The 16926-nt window shown below is 50.7% G+C and overlaps 1 protein-coding gene across 1 annotated transcript in view; it reads left to right on the top strand.

The window, feature by feature from the left end:
* Window positions 1–250: 250 nt before the first annotated feature.
* DZANK1 (double zinc ribbon and ankyrin repeat domains 1) overlaps window positions 251–16926 on the top strand; it is an 846943-nt gene continuing 830267 nt past the window's right edge. The window contains exon 1 of the mRNA XM_078648955.1: window positions 251–433. The gene's annotated coding sequence lies outside the window, so the exon portion shown is untranslated. The remainder of the gene's footprint in view (window positions 434–16926) is intronic.

Genomic DNA, 16926 nt, shown 5'->3' with positions numbered 1-16926 from the left:
TCACGGACATCTTGGAAAGGTCCGGCCGCTCCACGTTAACTCGTACCAGGAGTTAAACATGATAAATTATATGCAAACCAAGTACATTTGAAGAAGGGTATATGTAATTTATCACTTTACGAAGTATTTATAAAACGGTGCCTTTGGGTTTCGCAGTTATCCCTCAATTTCGCATATTTCGGGCAGGTTACCGTTATTCCAACATGGCGGCCGAGCGGCCCAGAATTCGGAGGCTCCAGTCCCTTTTCACTGTCCATGGTCATAGTACAACAATCTGGTTGCTCTCTTTGTTGCTATGCACCCCGGCTGCCAATGAGTGGCATTGGTATAGCCGAGGGCTCTAATTAGGGACGGCGTCTATGGCAACAGCTGCTTGGTACTGAGGAGGAGCAGGTACCCTAAAAAAAAAAGAAGAAATACGTCAGATATTCAGGTATGCGTGGGGCAGCTGGCCTTTGGAAGCCACCCGAAGGTGTTGAAGAGGTCAAGGGTCCACACGATAGCTTCTATAGACAAGCAGGCTTTTCTTAATTGGGATCCTTACTTTTACGGCCGTCTGGTTCTCTCAGAATCTCTCTGCATTTATGCCCAATATAAGGGTTTGTTGCTTGTAGCAAAGAGCGTAGTCACGTGAGCACATATTTTCTCTTAGAAAACTAACTGTAGAGGAGCAGGTGACCTGTGACTGTATGTTGTTTTTATTTTTCAACCTTGACCACATGTAATGCCCCGGTTACTTACCCGTTATCTTCCTCCTTGAATGTTAGCCACACCCACCCAACACGGGTGCCATAAAGAGGACTGACACTCGTAGCTTCTCCTGCCGTTTGTTAAAGGACTGAAAGGAGGGAGTGTGGGTGGGAATTAATGACTGTGACAAAAACAACATAGACCAAGGGAAATGAAGATTACTGATAAGCAACCAGGGCATTACCCCTATGTCCCTCGCCCTTGTCCCAGAAAATACCCTGGTTACTTAATGATAATCTTCATTACTCCGAGTCCTGGTTTTCCTCGCCACAGTAATTACACATGAGCATTCTGCTCCCATAGAAACTCAAAGCAAAATTCAGTTAGCCGACTAGTCTCCCTATCCCTCCAACATGGCCCCCCATTGTCCATCACCAATCACATAAAAGGACACAACCCCATAGCCCGACCTGCAAACAAAGCCATAGACATGAAGCCACCAATAAGGGTCAGGAGGGAAGGAAAACTATACTGTGGCGAGGAAGACCAGGACTTGGAGTAATGAAGATTACCAGTAAGTAACCCGGGCATTACCTCCTCGTTTGTCTTCCTCGCCACAGTAATTACACATGAGCATAGTGCCAATATCGGCAACTCACCCAACCCACAAAACATAGCAATTTCATAATAAATACACAAGACACCGTAATTGTTGGAGAAAACAGTGCTGCAGGTATATTTCATACAAGAAATATGCCAACATGGTTAGTCAACTTATTGGTGATCCAAGGGCTGGCAGCAGTGACTCCTGTAAGCTGCCCTGCCTACTTGATCAGCCAACAGCACCATGGCCAGACCAATTGGTGCTAACCATATTGGGGAATCTCCGCCCTTACATACCGTGGACCACCAGTCCACCCTTTAACTCACGCCCTTGTAGGGCCAGAGAGTGTCCAGGCAAGCCCCTAGTTGCTCAGGTTTACAACCGCCGAAAGGACTAGCGGGGCTCCGTCGTTCCTCCAGGGTCCTGCCGTAATTACTACTGGGGTTGTTTGGCATTTGCACCCTTCTTGTGCTCCTGAAGAGGGTACCTCTATGTACCATTCCACCTCTGGATCGCCCTGTAACTCCGCCATAGCTCTGGGTGTGGCACCCGTCACACCCAGGGCCCCCCACCAAGGCAGGTAACTTTCTCACTTACACCATTCTGACTCTAGGGCGTCACACAGGTCCAAAAGGAACAGATCCATGCCCACTTTAGACATGTGGACTCCTTCCTCATCGAAACACCCAGTGGTCTTGGCATGTAAGAGACCATGCTTTGATAAAGCCAAAACCCATCTGATCTGTGAATTTGCGCATGACGCTGTTTACTCTCCTGCGAGAAATTTCAATGGCCTCTCCTGACATGGCTCCGTGCCAGACCAATCGTGTAGTGATCTCGGACCACCATATCTCACATGGGCCTATCGGATTACTTATCTCACTCAATGTGGCTTTCATCGCATGTAGCAGAGCCTTTCTACCCATGAACGTCAGATCATTGCCTCCCAGGTGGATGACCAAAATGTTGGGAGTGGGTCCGCCTCCTGCTAGTTTGTGCCGCAGCTTCTTCAGCACCCAACCAGACTATCTCAGTGAGGGAAAACCCATGCTTCCAAATCCTGCTTTCTGCCCATTGAGCCACCCTAGCGATGCCTGAATGGCCGATCACCCACACCTTTGACCCTGGCAAAATAAAGAAATGCAGAGTTGCAACACCTTTTATTGAAAACAGAACACACAATTGTCAAAATTACTAAGCATAACTGAAAACAATATGCTCTACAAACACACTGCAAACATATTGAACATAACTACTAGGGTTCTGATGCTCAAATGCTCACCCTGCCCCTATTGGAATTCATGGGCGGATATAGCTCTTGAAACGCTGTGACTCCTACCGCCCCACCCGCTTGATGCGTTCTGGCGACAGGCCAATCTTGAATGCTGAGGTAGCCGCTCCTATCCTAAAGAAATGGCTGCAAAAGCGCTTACCAGGCCCAGTATTACCTGTCAATATCAAGCATGACTTCATGACTTGTTCCACCTGAAACTTGGTAAGGGGTGTGCGGTCAGCATGTATAAGCAAGTAACCACCCATGGTGGGGTGCAGGACTAAGTACTCCAAAACCAAGCCAACGGGGCAGTACCTATCATCCCCAAGTGGATGTAGCCAGGTCACCTTCCCCAACCCGACCTGGTCCATTTTGGATCTGTTAACATGTAACATGAATTCTCAGGGATTCTCCTGAAAGTAGGGTATCCTGTCTCCCTATGGCAATCCCAGACCCATCTTTCTTAAACCTGGCCACTAATTCACTTACTCTAAAGGCCCCAATGAAAGCCAAGCTGAAAGCAGCAGAGAAGAGGGTGGCTTCAAAAGATGAAAGGGTGGCCCTGTGTACTACATCGATCATGTCGATTTTAAGATGGCTACCATGGTGAGAGACAGTTTATGAACATACTAGCTTGTGCCCTTTCTTGCTCTTTTACTCCACCTGCTTGTCCTCTAGTTGCAGGATAAAAAGAGACTTAAAAACACTATTGGCAACCTTGAGAATGGAGTCCAGGATTTTTTTTGTACGAGTAGTTTCCCTAATATAGCTTGGGATCTATTATGCAATCCCCCTTCTGGGTCCCCCCCCCTTACATCCATGATGTGTCGCAGTGGTTGTGGTGTCACTCCGGTTTTTTAACAACTGCAATTATCCATTATAGTTAATCGCTGTTCACCAACAGACAAATGTGTTAAAACATTACAGGGGGAGTAGTAATTGCATATTCGTTCCCCGTTCGAAGATGGCGGCGACTCTCTATTGAGAGTCTAGGCCGAGCCGAGTGATTTGTCACAACAACCCCCAGTTCCTCGCCCAATCCATGATGGCGTCGACTCTCTCGCGAGAGTTAGAGCCGCGTTGACGTGAGTTCGAGCGAGTTGAGCAGTAAATAAATATGGAGGGTAACGATGCATGTTTGAACGGGCGGAGACAACGCGCTTCATTCAAACTTGGTCGGTAAGGAGAAGGGGGCCATTAGAGAGTAGACACCGAGGCATAAGGAGTTCCTAATCCGCCTGGAATTGGACCTTTGGGTGGTACACTCCCTGTGTTTAAATTTTAGGCATGATGGTTCAACTTTCACTATCCGATGTTTTGCTTATTTTAGATACAGAGATCGACTAAGAGCAGAGGGCGGCTCACAGTAGGGGTTTTGCCAACTTTTTACACTAATCCTTATGGCTGGTAGGAGACACCAGTGCTCAGTAAGGGTGCATATGAGGACTTCTGTGCAGTGATGTGCTTTATGAGTTGTAGTGTCACGGGCTCGCAGTAAATACAAATGATGTATGTTTTGTGTTTTTATCGACAGTCTCGATTAATGGTGTGTTCAACATTGATGCAGTGGCAGACAATTGTAGCCCTGAAGAAATTGCCTAAAAAGTTGAGAAGGCAATGAAACATGCCGGCTTGTGGTACTGGTATGCATGTTTAGCAGCCAACCTCGCTTTTTAACTTGATAGGTTGCACAAATTAAAGAATAAAAGAGTCAGTAACGTGCATACCTATGCATTTTAATTACACATTTTGATTATTTTTTCACCTTTTCACTGCACTCATTTCTCTCTGTTTGAACACATTTTTTTGGGCTTGATGACCACCAATGATGAGAACAGGGCTTATCTGGTGAGTACCTATCAGGTATCCCTGTGGTGGTTTGCCCTTGAGGGGTCATCTCGCCTTTGCACACTTTTTCCACAGTAGTTACACACTATTGTTTGGTGCTTTCATAGAGACTGTCGCAGTTGGGATGGAGGCTTTTTAAGTTGGCAAATAAGCGCTGTATTCTCTACCCCAAGTGCAATATAAGAAAGGAGAGATAATTGTAAAATTACAATATGATTTACACGTTTGAATCTATATAAAGTTGCCTATGAGGACCCGGTCATTGTTGTTTGGATGACTATATGAGTGGAGGGCGCGACTCAGGTTCTGTCTTTACCCTCTTTGCTCCTTATTGGATATACAGAGGTGGAGGGCAACAACTATTGGGAAAAGCTACAGTATTGTTACATAGGACATGATTTTCCTCCTATGCGAGGCATTCTGCCATTTCTACACGCACCACTCGCTCCCCAAGATTGCTCCGAAGCCCTCCCTGCCTGATGCATCCGTAAACAGGCAAAGCTGGGGCTGCCCGCCCAAGGAGCTCTCCAGATAACAGAGCAATTGAAGTTGGCCAAGAAATCGGCCCTCATGCTGAGGTCCTTCTTCATTCCCTTGCTCAACCTGACCAAGTGGTGTTTCTTCCTGACCTTGGCCGTGGCCCTAGCCAACCTCCTAGCAAAAACCCTCTCAGCTGGGATAAACCTCGCTGCAAAGTTCAATTTCCCCAGGAGGCTCTCGATTGACCCGAGTGTTGCCTTTTCCTTAGCCAAGGCAGCCTGGATGTCCTGCACGAGGGCCTGCACCTTGCCCGCCGGGATTCTGGACACTCCCACCACCTGTAGCTCAATACCCAAGAAAGTCAGGACCTGCGCTGGGCCCTCTGTTTTGCTCAGAGCCAGTTGGACCCCCAGGTGATTGGCTAGCTTTTCAAAATCCCGGAGTGCCTCCCAGCAATCCTGCATTCTTTCCTCCCCAATGAACAGGAAATCATCAAGGTAGTGAGTCACCCCTTCACACTGTACGTTCCCTGTAATGCCCTGGCAAAAAGCAGCTGAATGCTTTAAAATACTCACAAGAGACTGCTCAACCCATGGGAATGCATCTCTCATAGTAAACCTTGTCATCTAGCCTGAAACCCAGTAAGTGTTGACTGTCAGGGTGGACTGGCAGCAAACGGAACGCTGATTCTATATCTGATTTTGCTAACCAGGCCCTTTATCCACCCTCCTGAATAAGTCCACTGCTACATCGAAAGTGCAATAAGACACAGAGCATCTACACTCCTCCAGACCATGATTCACTGAGCTCCCTTCAGGGTATGACAGATGGTGTATAAGCCTGAAAGTCCCTGGCTGCATCTTAGGGACCACCACCAGTGGCGAAACAACAAAATTATCAAGCAGGAGGTGGGGGAAGGGTCCAGCCACTCTACCTAAGGCCCGTTCTTTCTCTACCTTGGCCCACACCCCTGCCGGACTCTCCTTCACTGTTCTGAGGTTGTCTGCATCTCTGCTTACCAGAGAGACCGCATAAGGACTCCTACAGCCCTCAATGAAGCCCGCCGACAGCAGCTAGCCATCTTTTGCATTGGGGTATAGGCTGAGCAATGGGAGGAGGTTGTCCAGGAGTAGTGGTGACGGGCCTTTGGTTGCGCTGGCGGGGGCTGGAGTGCTGACAACGTGTGGGAGGGAACCATCTTGTGGGCAAGATGCAGTGGGGTCAAGAGGTGTGCTGCGGGGTGACGCTGGGGAAAGGGGGGTGGGGTGAGCCTGTCCTCACTCAACTGTCCTGCTTGTTCTTGCCAGGTGGCTCTTGCTCATTATTGCTGTAACAAGCCGCTGCGGAGTGGGGGCCCCGCATTTGTTGCATGTGTGCGCAAATTTACATGCTTTGCCCCAGGAGCAGGACCCCGCATCAAACAGCCTACAAGTTCCTGTGGGGGCGGGCACCTGAAACCTCCCCTCTGGCTTGATTCCCCCCTGTGTGCCTGGAAAGGGCTGTTTGAAATTGCGTTTCCCAAATTGGACGGACCCTTACCTGCTGGGTGCCCCCCCCCCCCCCCTGGAATTTGGTCTGGAATTCCTTGCTCTGCGGGGTGTATTTACCCATATGCTCTATCAAGAGATGCACTTCAGGGCCTCGTTGTAGATGGTCCGGGAATATTGGAATAAACCAGAACCCAGCTCTGGGTGTTTCTCCATTTCTACAGTCGACAAAAAAAGAGAAGGCTTGCAACCAGTTTTCTATTGTTTTTCTCAGCCAGACTTGGTAGGTCACCTTCTTCTCATCCTCTTTCCCGCCCATCTTTCTCAAGTCCAACCCATCCAGACCATGCATTAAGAGTGTGAAAATATCAATGAAATCCTGTCACCAGATCCCCTCTTTGGCTGCCAATGGGACCTGCCACTCCAGGGAGCAGCGGCCCGACAGTAAAGGGGCCACTGTAATAAGTGGCAGGTTGACAACTGCCCTAGGCAATACCTTCTGGGTATTCAATGCTAGTTGCAGACGGGTCAGATCCTTGGGCTTGTTTGATGTGGCCTGCTTCATGGGACGAAGCTGAGGTGCCCACACTAGCTGCTGGCTGGGCAAGGGGTGGCAGCAAAGTGGGTGTAGTGCTGGTAAGGGCTGGCGTGCTACTGTGTGTTGCCATTGAACTTGTGGCCATCTCAGGAATAGTTTGCTCCACCACCTCTGTAGGAACTGCTGCCGCCGCTGCTGTGGAGTCAGCGCCTGGGGTCTGGAAATCGCTTGGCTGAGTACCCCACACCTTCATTATCGCTTATACCCCCTCCCCGCAACTGCTTGGGCTACTGTGAGGCGACATAGGACCTTGTCTGGCGAGACCGGATTTAAATTCAGCCATAAAACTCATAATAGTGTCCATGAGCTTACTCATCTTGTCCATATGATCGGAATGTGCAGTGGCTGCACTACTGTCTTTCATGGCCACTCTTCCTGCCGCTGGGCACTAGGGGGTGACGTCGCGGGGACGGCTTCTCAAAGGGTAGATGGCGTTCTAGCCCTAGGTGCCGGCGGATCGCTGGGGAAGTCTTTGTTAGTCAGGCTGTGGGCCCTTTTTGGCATCAAAGGTCCTGCATCCGCATTTGTTGGCTGTTCCGAAACAAGGCTGTCGACAACGACTCCCGCATATGTGTCCGTCTCTTCCTCTCTTGAGGCTCACCTTCCCTGTATTTACTTATCTGATGTGAGCGACCCTGGTGCGAACCTGCGTGTTGGCGTTCGCCTAATGAAAGATCAACGAGTATTCTGAAAGCGTACTCTGAAGTAGATGAAAATGAAACATTAACACTGGAGTCCCTGCTGTGCACTGCAGGCACGCCCGGTCAACCCCGAAGGGTAGCCCACCTCCCTGCCAGCCCTAACCCGCCGTCCTACTCTATCCCCCCAAAGGAAGTTCAGGAAGTAGAACGTACCCTCAATAAACCTGCAACTTTGCGCGCCCCGTGTATCGCAGACCTGGGGATGTCCCCGCGTCCCTCTCTAGCCAGGTTCGCAGCCTAGTCAAAGGTTGCTCCACTTGCGTCCGTGCTGATCCTGAAAATGGATTATACCGTTAGTAACATGCCCTACAATCTCCTCAAAAGCCCGCTGTACCCCTTCCTAAGCCGCCGCTAGCGTCAGCAGGTGGCCGTTTATAACACCCTGTACCTGCGTGGGCAACCTGGTCGTGCAACGCTTGCCTTGCGCTCACCTTGACTCCGATTGCGATTTTCTGAATCTGTTGCGGTTCAGCTGCGGACACAAAGACCATCATTAATCATCCTGGGACCTCAACCCCACTTTTGTTCCTAATCACTGTAAAATGTTAGATGGCCCTTTGTTCTTTATCTAGGAGTTTGGGACGGGAACTAAATTGGTCTGCAAACACGTTTTTGTAATTAATATCCTGAAACAAGCTCCAAAATATACTGCCAGGCTCAGCCAGCGCCACGCACAGGGCCGGACTGGCCATAGCGGGCACCGGGCAATCCCCCGGTGCGCCGCACCGGTGGGGTGCCATTTTGGGCCCCTGGGGGGCGTTTTTGTTACAGAACCATTTTTGCAGCATAGCTGTAAAATCGGCCCTGTACCAAAATCGTCCGAAAACCGGCCCTGGCAAAGAGCTCGGCGGCACCTCCAAACCCCCCGAGTGGGGAGGGGGGCAGTCTGAGCCCTTTGCCAGGGCGGGTTGTGGTTCCCAGTCCGGCCCTGGCCTTGCGTTTCTGTCCCAGCATGCTACTAGCTGGGACAGAAGGCATCCTGGCTCCTGCCTCGCCAGGGAGGTCCTGAGTATTCTCTTGGCATCCCCCGCACCTGAGGGTTTACTCCCGCGGCATCACTCATATCCCTGCCCTCTGCTGCCTCCCGCGCTGGGGAGGGCCCGAGTGCTCGTGTAGGCGCCTCCCCCACGCAACTCGCAGTCACACCTGCAACATTCACTTGCAGAGCCCGCACTGTCGCGGTACCCTCGCAACTTTGTGTTGCCGCCCCAGTGTGCTAAAGCTGGAGTGGAGGCTTCCTGGCTCTGTCGTGCCCGGGAGGGCCCTAGAGCTCTTGTGGCATCCTCCCCGCATTTGAAAGCTCGCTTTACCGGGGGCAGGGGCATTGCGCACCCCGCACTTCCCGATGCTGCCCATCATGCTAAAGCTGGGGCGGAGGCTGCCTGTCTCTCACGGGCATAGCTAGGGGGGCGGTCCGCCCCAGGCGGCACAATTTTACGGGCGGCAGGCACATGTGTGGCGGCTGCTGCTGAGCAGCCAGTAGGCACGTGAATCTATTGTGAAAGTGCAAGCAACTCCTGCACCAACTTGCTTAGTGGTGTTGCGGCAGCAGTGGCGCTGTTTATGTTAGCCTGAGGGCCGTCAGTCTTGTAGCGTGCAAAAGCCCTAGGGATCTTTTTTTTTTTCGGCCAGCCCACGCGCTACTACAGTGACGCCTCGAATTGACTCGAGAGTCACTGCTTTCACTTTCATTCGACACAGAAATGGCTGCCTGGCTGCATCACTCGCGCCCGACGACCCAGCCTGTCCTACCATGATGACCCGTGCAGCTGAGCTTGCCGGCCAGAGCGAGCCTGATGTGGGCGGCCGGTCGCTACAGGGAGAGAGAGGCAAGCCAGGTGGTCCGTGGTAACTCGTGAAATGGACCTGCTCACGAGATGGCCACAGCTACAATTTCCTGTCAAGTAAGTGTGTGCTTAGCTGCCCTGGAAGTTGGAGAAGGGCATAAAATAGGATTCCTTGCTGGCAATAATGCATAGCTGACAAGGTTTCAGATTACTTTTGTTTGACATTGTAATAATTTCAGGGTAATTATGAGTGACATTCAAGGACTAAGAGTGACACATTCTCACAAGGTAAAAATCAAGCAAAGACGACAGGGAAATATATAAATATCAGAATTAACACCCATTTAAGCAATAGGAACTCTAATAATATCTTACAACTGCTGCACAGCATCAGAATTCGATGCCATAAAATTCAACCCATATAGTGAACCTGTCACGCCTACACTTCAGGGTGTGTACTGGAAGACAGCGTGCATATGTGATTTTACTGCAGCAAAGGTTTGTGGTAATATAAGAAAAATCAAGAGTACAACCCAGTGCAGCAAACCCAACACACCCAGAATAAAGCCCAAAACAATCAGCCCAAAACTGTCACTTCAGGGGTTGGTTGCATTGGAAGCAGGCATGAAACTCGTTCATAAAATTATAAACACTACAGTGCCCTAGCTGCTGGCTATGCCTTAGACTTAGACTTCTCTATCTCTCGGCCTGAGGCTTAATGCATTTCTGGTGCTTTGCAACATTTTTACGATTTTCTTGTTGCTCTTATCTAATTTAATTAAATATATTTCCCTCTTCATTGCTGGATTTTGCTCGGGAGAAAGTGTCCCTCCTAGTCCTTGAAATGTCACTCATTATTAGACTGAAATTCTGAAAATGTCACACATAGCAATCTGAAACTTTGGCAGCTATGACACTGACCTAAATAAGATAAGTGAAAATGAATTACATTTGAATTTTATTCCTCTGTTCTACACAGCAGCAGTAGGAACTTAAACTTAAGGGTGGCTGTCAGTTTAAGGTATCATTGGATATGGGTGACACTGACAGTTGGAAGGATCTCTAGTTTTGACCTAGGGGCCACAGGTGTGTCGGTGGTGGTGCTTTTCAAAGGAGTCTCGAATGACTGTTGGACTTCAGTGCTGGCTGACTGACACCACCTGAAGTTACCCGGAGGCAAGGGCCCGGGGCAGGCCTTTTTGGAATGCATGTGGTGGATGAGAAAACATGAAACTGCCTGCGCTGTGGGGAAAAATATGTAAATTGTATTTTTTTACGGTATGGGCTTTCTTGCAGCTCCATCATGGGGGGGGGGGCTAACCTAGGTAGTCAGTATGCAAGTCACATCATAGTCTGTGCCATAACAGCCTGTGATGTCACAATGCATGACCTCACACGTGGCATCACAGTAAGTGACATCACATAACATGAGTGCATTTGAGCGCATTATGAGATTAAACAAATTAGACTTTTGCTTTGGGGTTGTGCTAAAAAAAAGTGGCGCAATCCCGATTCCTCAAAGAAATTGGCAGCAAGGAGAAGCATGTTGGTAGATCTTTTATGCGTAATTGGTTACAAAGTGTACGTTTTCTAATATTTTTATGGGGAAAGACATCTGTTGCAGAGTTGCCCTGTATTTATCATGGAATAATAATTGGTGAGATAACCCAGGCGGTTAAAGTATTTCTTGGAGAGATTTCTGTTTTGTGTAGTCCCAGATCTGACTCGAAGTAGTATAGAAGGTTAATGTGCTTGCAAAGCACATCATGTAATATGCAGATGATAGAATTTTGTTTTTGTATGTAGCAAGGTAAGTGGGTTACTGCTTTGAACACAGATCCTTTTGTTACTTGCACTTCATAAATAGTAAGCCTTTCAATATAGGACAGTGAGCTATGTAGGATATGTGACTGCTACACCTTTTAACCCTCACTGACTCATGCAACACATCTTGTACACTGATTTACACACTTGCATGAAAATAGTACTATTTAAGTTGTGTGTAAATACTGGGACAGACCAACACATATGACATTCTTATAGTTCATGCACTTACATAAAGGGACCTAACAAAGTCAAAATCATGCCTCTCTTAAGTACCTGTGAAGAGATAACAAGCTGTGTGCTTTTTTGTTTCCCTCTGTTGCATTTACATTTAAGTGTGAGGTTCCAGGTCACTCCATCAAAAGGAGGCCTAATGGCCCCTTACTTGGCCTTTATCTTTGGCCAGCTGGAGGTGAAGATAAAAAAGCCCCCTCTCTGCCAGCACGTTGCTGATGGGAATGAAAATCCGACAATGTGCAGGTGTGGCTGAACGTGTCAAGGAGTCTGAAAATGACACCGGGACAAGTTCAGCATATTTCTGTGTGGCCCAACTTCTTGGCAGGGTGGACGGTGTTCACCCTGTGAAAATAGTGGGTGGACCCACGCAGCACCTCAGCTCCGACCTTTGCTTTCACCTGCAGTGGAGTAGAGAGTGGCCTTGTAACTTGAAACCTGCCAATCCACCCCCCCTGTTCGCCGTCCTTTTTCGCCAGCTCCCCGGCCATGGGCGGCAATCTGAGGGATAGCCCCGGGAGCCAGAAGCTCTAGCTACGCCACTGCTGTCTCTGTTGTGCCGAGGAGGGCCAGAGTGCCCTCGTGGCACCCTCCCCGCACCTGCTGGCTCGTTAACTGGGGGCCGCAACATCGCGCACCCCCACAGTTCTCGATGCCACCCCAGTGTGCTAGAGCTGGGGCGGAGGCTGCCTGTCTCTGTTGAGCCTGCGAGGGCCCGAGTGCTCTCGTGGCACCCTCCCCACACCTGCTGGCTTGCTGGCCTGGGGCTGTGATATCACGCACCCCTGCACTTCCCGATGCCGCCCCAGTGTGCTAAACCTGGGCGAAGGCTGTCTGTCTCTGTTGTGCCGGGGAGGGCCGAGTGCTCTCGTGGCACCCTCCCTGCACCTGCTGGCTCACTGTCCGGGGGCCGCGACACCGCGCACACTCACACTTCCTGATGTCACCCCAGCGTGCTAAAGCTGGGGCGGAGGCTGCCTGTCTCTGTCAAGCTGGGGAGGGCCCGAGTGCTCTCGTGGCACCCTCCCCGCACCTTCTCCTTCTGGCTTACTGACCAGGGGCCGTGACATCACACACCCCACACTTACCGATGCCTCTTCAGCATGCTAAAGCGGGGGCGACGCTGCCTGGCTCCCATTGCACTGGGCCTGGGTGCTCGCGTGGGCCCCTCCCCATGCCCTCGCGGTCACTGTGCCCGCAGTAGTACCCCTTCCCTCCAAAGTAGCATGAACGCGTAGGAGGGGGGTTCGGATGCCACACAGACTAGCTGTCGACCCCCCAGGGCCTCGAGGCCCTGGCCGCATCTATGCAACCAAGAGCCTACCTGAGCCTATTGCGCCACCCTGGTCGACAGCTAACTACAGCGCCTAAGACCACTTGGCTGACCAGGAGAGGACCCCACACACTGGGCCGGGGGAGCTGCACCGGTTCCGGCAGACACCAACGCGGGCAATGGCTGGATGGTGGCCGTGCTCTACGTTGCGGTGAGTGGGGTTGGGAGGCTTGGCTACGGACTCAACTTGAAACCCAGACAGCTCCTGGACCCGACCACTGACACGTCTTGATGGAGTGTGGAACTCGGCGTAAAGGAACGCCGGATGGGCGGGGAGGAGTATAAATACATTGTCACTCCCACTCTGTGCGCCGGAAGTGACGCGACCAGCGCGCCTGACCTTGGGACCCCAGAGGTCTGATCACTAGTCTGGGTTGACTGTGCCAAATGTGGAGCTAAGGTGGCCGACGTCTAAGGGGGCCACGTGCGTGGGCCTGGGCAGACTCAGATACCATAGCAACATCAGCTTCATGGATAAGTAAACGCAACCCACACACGGAAGGCAGTACAAAATGTTTAATGAAAACAAGTGAGACAAACCCACATCTCAAGAAACCACAGACTCCAGAACTGAAGAGGCAAAAGCAAGGGAAGCACCACCCCCAACCTGAAGCCGTTAATGAGTCATGAAGGTATGAGGGGAAGACCAAGTGGCCACCCTGCAAATATCCTCCATGGAAACACCTTTAAAGGCGTCCAAAGAAAGAGCAACAGAACTGGTAGAGCGACCCAGAATCGGCTAGGAGGAACCTACAGAGTTTACATCATACCCTAACAAGATAGCCTCCTTAATCCACCTGCTAGAGGTAGAAAGGGAGGGCTTCAGGCCCTGCCGGGCAACACAAAAGTGACAACCAGATTGCCCACCTTACAAAAAGAAGCCGTGCAAGACAAGTAAATCAACAAAGCACGCTTTACATCCAAAAGATGCAACAGAGACTCCTCCATGGAAGAAGGTACTGGAAAGAAAAGAGGGAGGACCACCTCCGCTGACCGATGAAAGAAAGAATCCACTTTAGGGACAAAAGTAGGATGAGCCCGCAAGACCACCTATCCTCCAAAATTCTCAAAACTGGAGCAGACAGCAAGAAAGCCCCCAAGACACCAACACGTCTGGCAGAGGCAATAGCCACCCAAAGAAAACACTTTCAAGGTAAAACATTTCAAGTCAACAGACTCCAGGGGCTCAAAGGGAACCCCCTGCATGGCACGCAACACCAAAGGAAGGTCCCATGGAGGTGGAGACTACACAGGATGAGGGTGTTGGAAGGCCAGAGGTTTGAAAAGATGAGCCACCATGGGCTCCACCGCCACAAAAGGGAGACTATGAAAAGCTAGAATAGCCACCCACTGTGCACGGAGGGTAGAAAGGGCCAAGCCCAAATCTAAAACCCCACTTCAAAAAATTCAGTAGACAATTAGGATCCAACTCCCCCATAGACCAACCAGGGGGCAAACACCAACCAGCAAAATTGTCCCAATGCTTAGCGTAAGACTTCAAAGTATAGGGGCTCCTGGACTTTTGGATGAGACCAGCAACCTCCAGGGAAGAACAACTCTGGATCAGGGAACACCTCTCAAGAGCCAAGCCTGAAGACCCATGGACCGGAACACCGGAAGAGGAACCAGAGGGCCCATCAACGGATACCGATGGAATGGCAACGTCCAACTCGGATGCACTGCTAACTCCAACAAGAGAGGAAACCACGGGCGGCGGCGCCAACCCGGCACCACCAGAAGCACCAAAGCCCCCTCTCACCTGATCAGCAGCAAAACTGCCGGAATCAGGGGAATCTGGGGAAAGGCATACAAGAGGCCCCGAGGCCACAGGAAGGACATCGCATCCACTCTCCAAGCCAAAGGGCAAGGCATAATCGTGCAGTAACAAAGGATCTTGGCATTGTCCACAGACGCAAACAAGTCCACCACCGGACACCCAAACATCCTCTGCAACATCCAGAACATCACCGGGGTTAGAGACAACTACCCCATGGAGGGTAGGACCCTGCTCAGACAGTTTCCCACCACATCCTCCCGGCCCAGGAGGTAAACAGCAGGCAGGGACACCAACTTCGACTCTACCCAGGAACAAATGAGGCGACTAAGGCAACTGAGGGAAAAAAAACTGCAGTCCCCCCTGATGATTGATGTAGGACATGAAAACCTGGTTGTACGTCCTGACCTGAACATGGTGACCCTCCAGCAAGGCTGCAAATGCCAAGAGACCCAACTCAACAGCCTTCAGCTCTATGTAATTGGAAGAACAAGACATCAGAGTCACGGACCACCTGCGCTGCACTGAAGCGTTGTACAGGTTAGCCCCCAAGCACAGTAGACTTGCATCCGTAGTAACCACCTGAGACTGAACAATCAGAAATGAACGACCCATCAAGAGATGATCGTCGTCCAACTACCAACCCAGATCCTCCCTCACCTGGGTCGACATAGGAACCCCCTGATTGGAATCCAGACCACAGGGGCACCAATGGGACAAAACATGGTTCATCACAGGATACGTATGGAGACAAGCCCATGGAACCACCAACAAGGAGGCGGACATCAGACCATGCACCCTTAACCAAAGCCTCACAGGAGGACAAGTCCAGGACAACAGGGACCGAACCTCTGACATCAGAGTCAACTTCCGGGCATGAGGCAGGAACACCAACCCCAACAGAGCCCTGAAGTGAGCCCCAATGTACGTCAGATCCTGGGAAGGAACTGGGCAAGACTTCCTCCAATTTACCAGAAATCTGTGTCTCTCCAACACCTGGCAAACCTCCTGGACATCAAGCTCTTCCTTGAAGAAAGAAGAAGCAGAAATCAACAAATCATCCAGGTAAGGAAATACGTACCTTAATAACCCTCACATGTAAAAGCCAAATCGGGGGGGCCAGAACCTTAGAAAATACACGAGGGGAGGAACACAGGCCAAAGGGCAATACCTTGAATTGATAATGAAGGCCCAACACACAAAAGCGGAGAAAACCCTGTGCCTCCAGCTGGACAGGGGCATGGAGATATGCATCCTGGAGGCAGAGGGAAACCAGAAAATCCCCTTAATTGATCAGTGGCAGGATCACATGCAAGAAAACCATCTTGACCGGAGAAAGGAACCAATGCAATCACTTTAGATCCAACACCAGTCTGAGGTACCCGGTATGCTTCTCCACCAGGAAAAGAATAGAGTACACCCCTAGCCCTTACTGCTCCTTGGGCACCGGAAACTCAGCCCCCTTGGCCACAAGGCAATGGACACCCTCCATAAGAACCTCCTTCTTCAATCTGTCTCTGGGGCATGGAGTGACCCCAAAACAGTCTGGAGGCGTCTTGACGAACCCAATGCGAAAACCTTCCGACACCACCCGAGGGACCCATTGATCCGAAACAATACTCATCCATTTGTCCATAAAGAGAGACAGGCGACCTCCTCCAGGACCCATGCCTGGAGCAACCCAGTCATGACTTTGAGGGGGCAGAAGAGGAGGAAGACGCAGCAGGTAACCGGAATTTGTCACAGGAAGGAGCACCCCGGCCATGCCCCCTTCCACGAAAGGGCTGAGAAACCTCCCTTGACGAGCCGGAACAAAAGCACTACATGATCCAAAAAATCGGGAACGTGTCGCTCTCTCTGGAGCCAAAAGTTTACAATCTTCTGCAGACTTCTTGACCATGTCCTCCAAGGGAGCACCATAGACCTTAATACCAGAAAAAGGAATTTTCATGAGCAAGCCCTTTTGAACGCAAACACAATTGGCGACGAGCTGCAACAGAAGACCCAGCCGCAGAGGCCGCCGCTCCCAAAGAATCAAAGTAAATGTCAGAAAGGAGCCGGACCTGCTGTTCCATCAGGGCGGGAGTGGGAGAAACGTCCTCGCCCTTGTCCAACAACTCCGCCAATGACTGGAAGTCCTTCAACAATGAGTGGGTGGCATAAGAGGAATAAGTAGCAGCTCGAATAGAAAACTTTGCGGCATCAAAAGTACGCTTCACAGCCGCATCAACTTTCTTATCTACTGGGTCAGCAGGGGAAGCATCCTCCAAAATAATAGCGCCCTGAGAAGACA

This window comes from Lissotriton helveticus, chromosome 6, assembly GCF_964261635.1.
Source record: "Lissotriton helveticus chromosome 6, aLisHel1.1, whole genome shotgun sequence".
Taxonomy (NCBI): Eukaryota; Metazoa; Chordata; class Amphibia; order Caudata; family Salamandridae; genus Lissotriton; species Lissotriton helveticus.
This window is presented reverse-complemented; position numbering and strand designations above follow the sequence as displayed.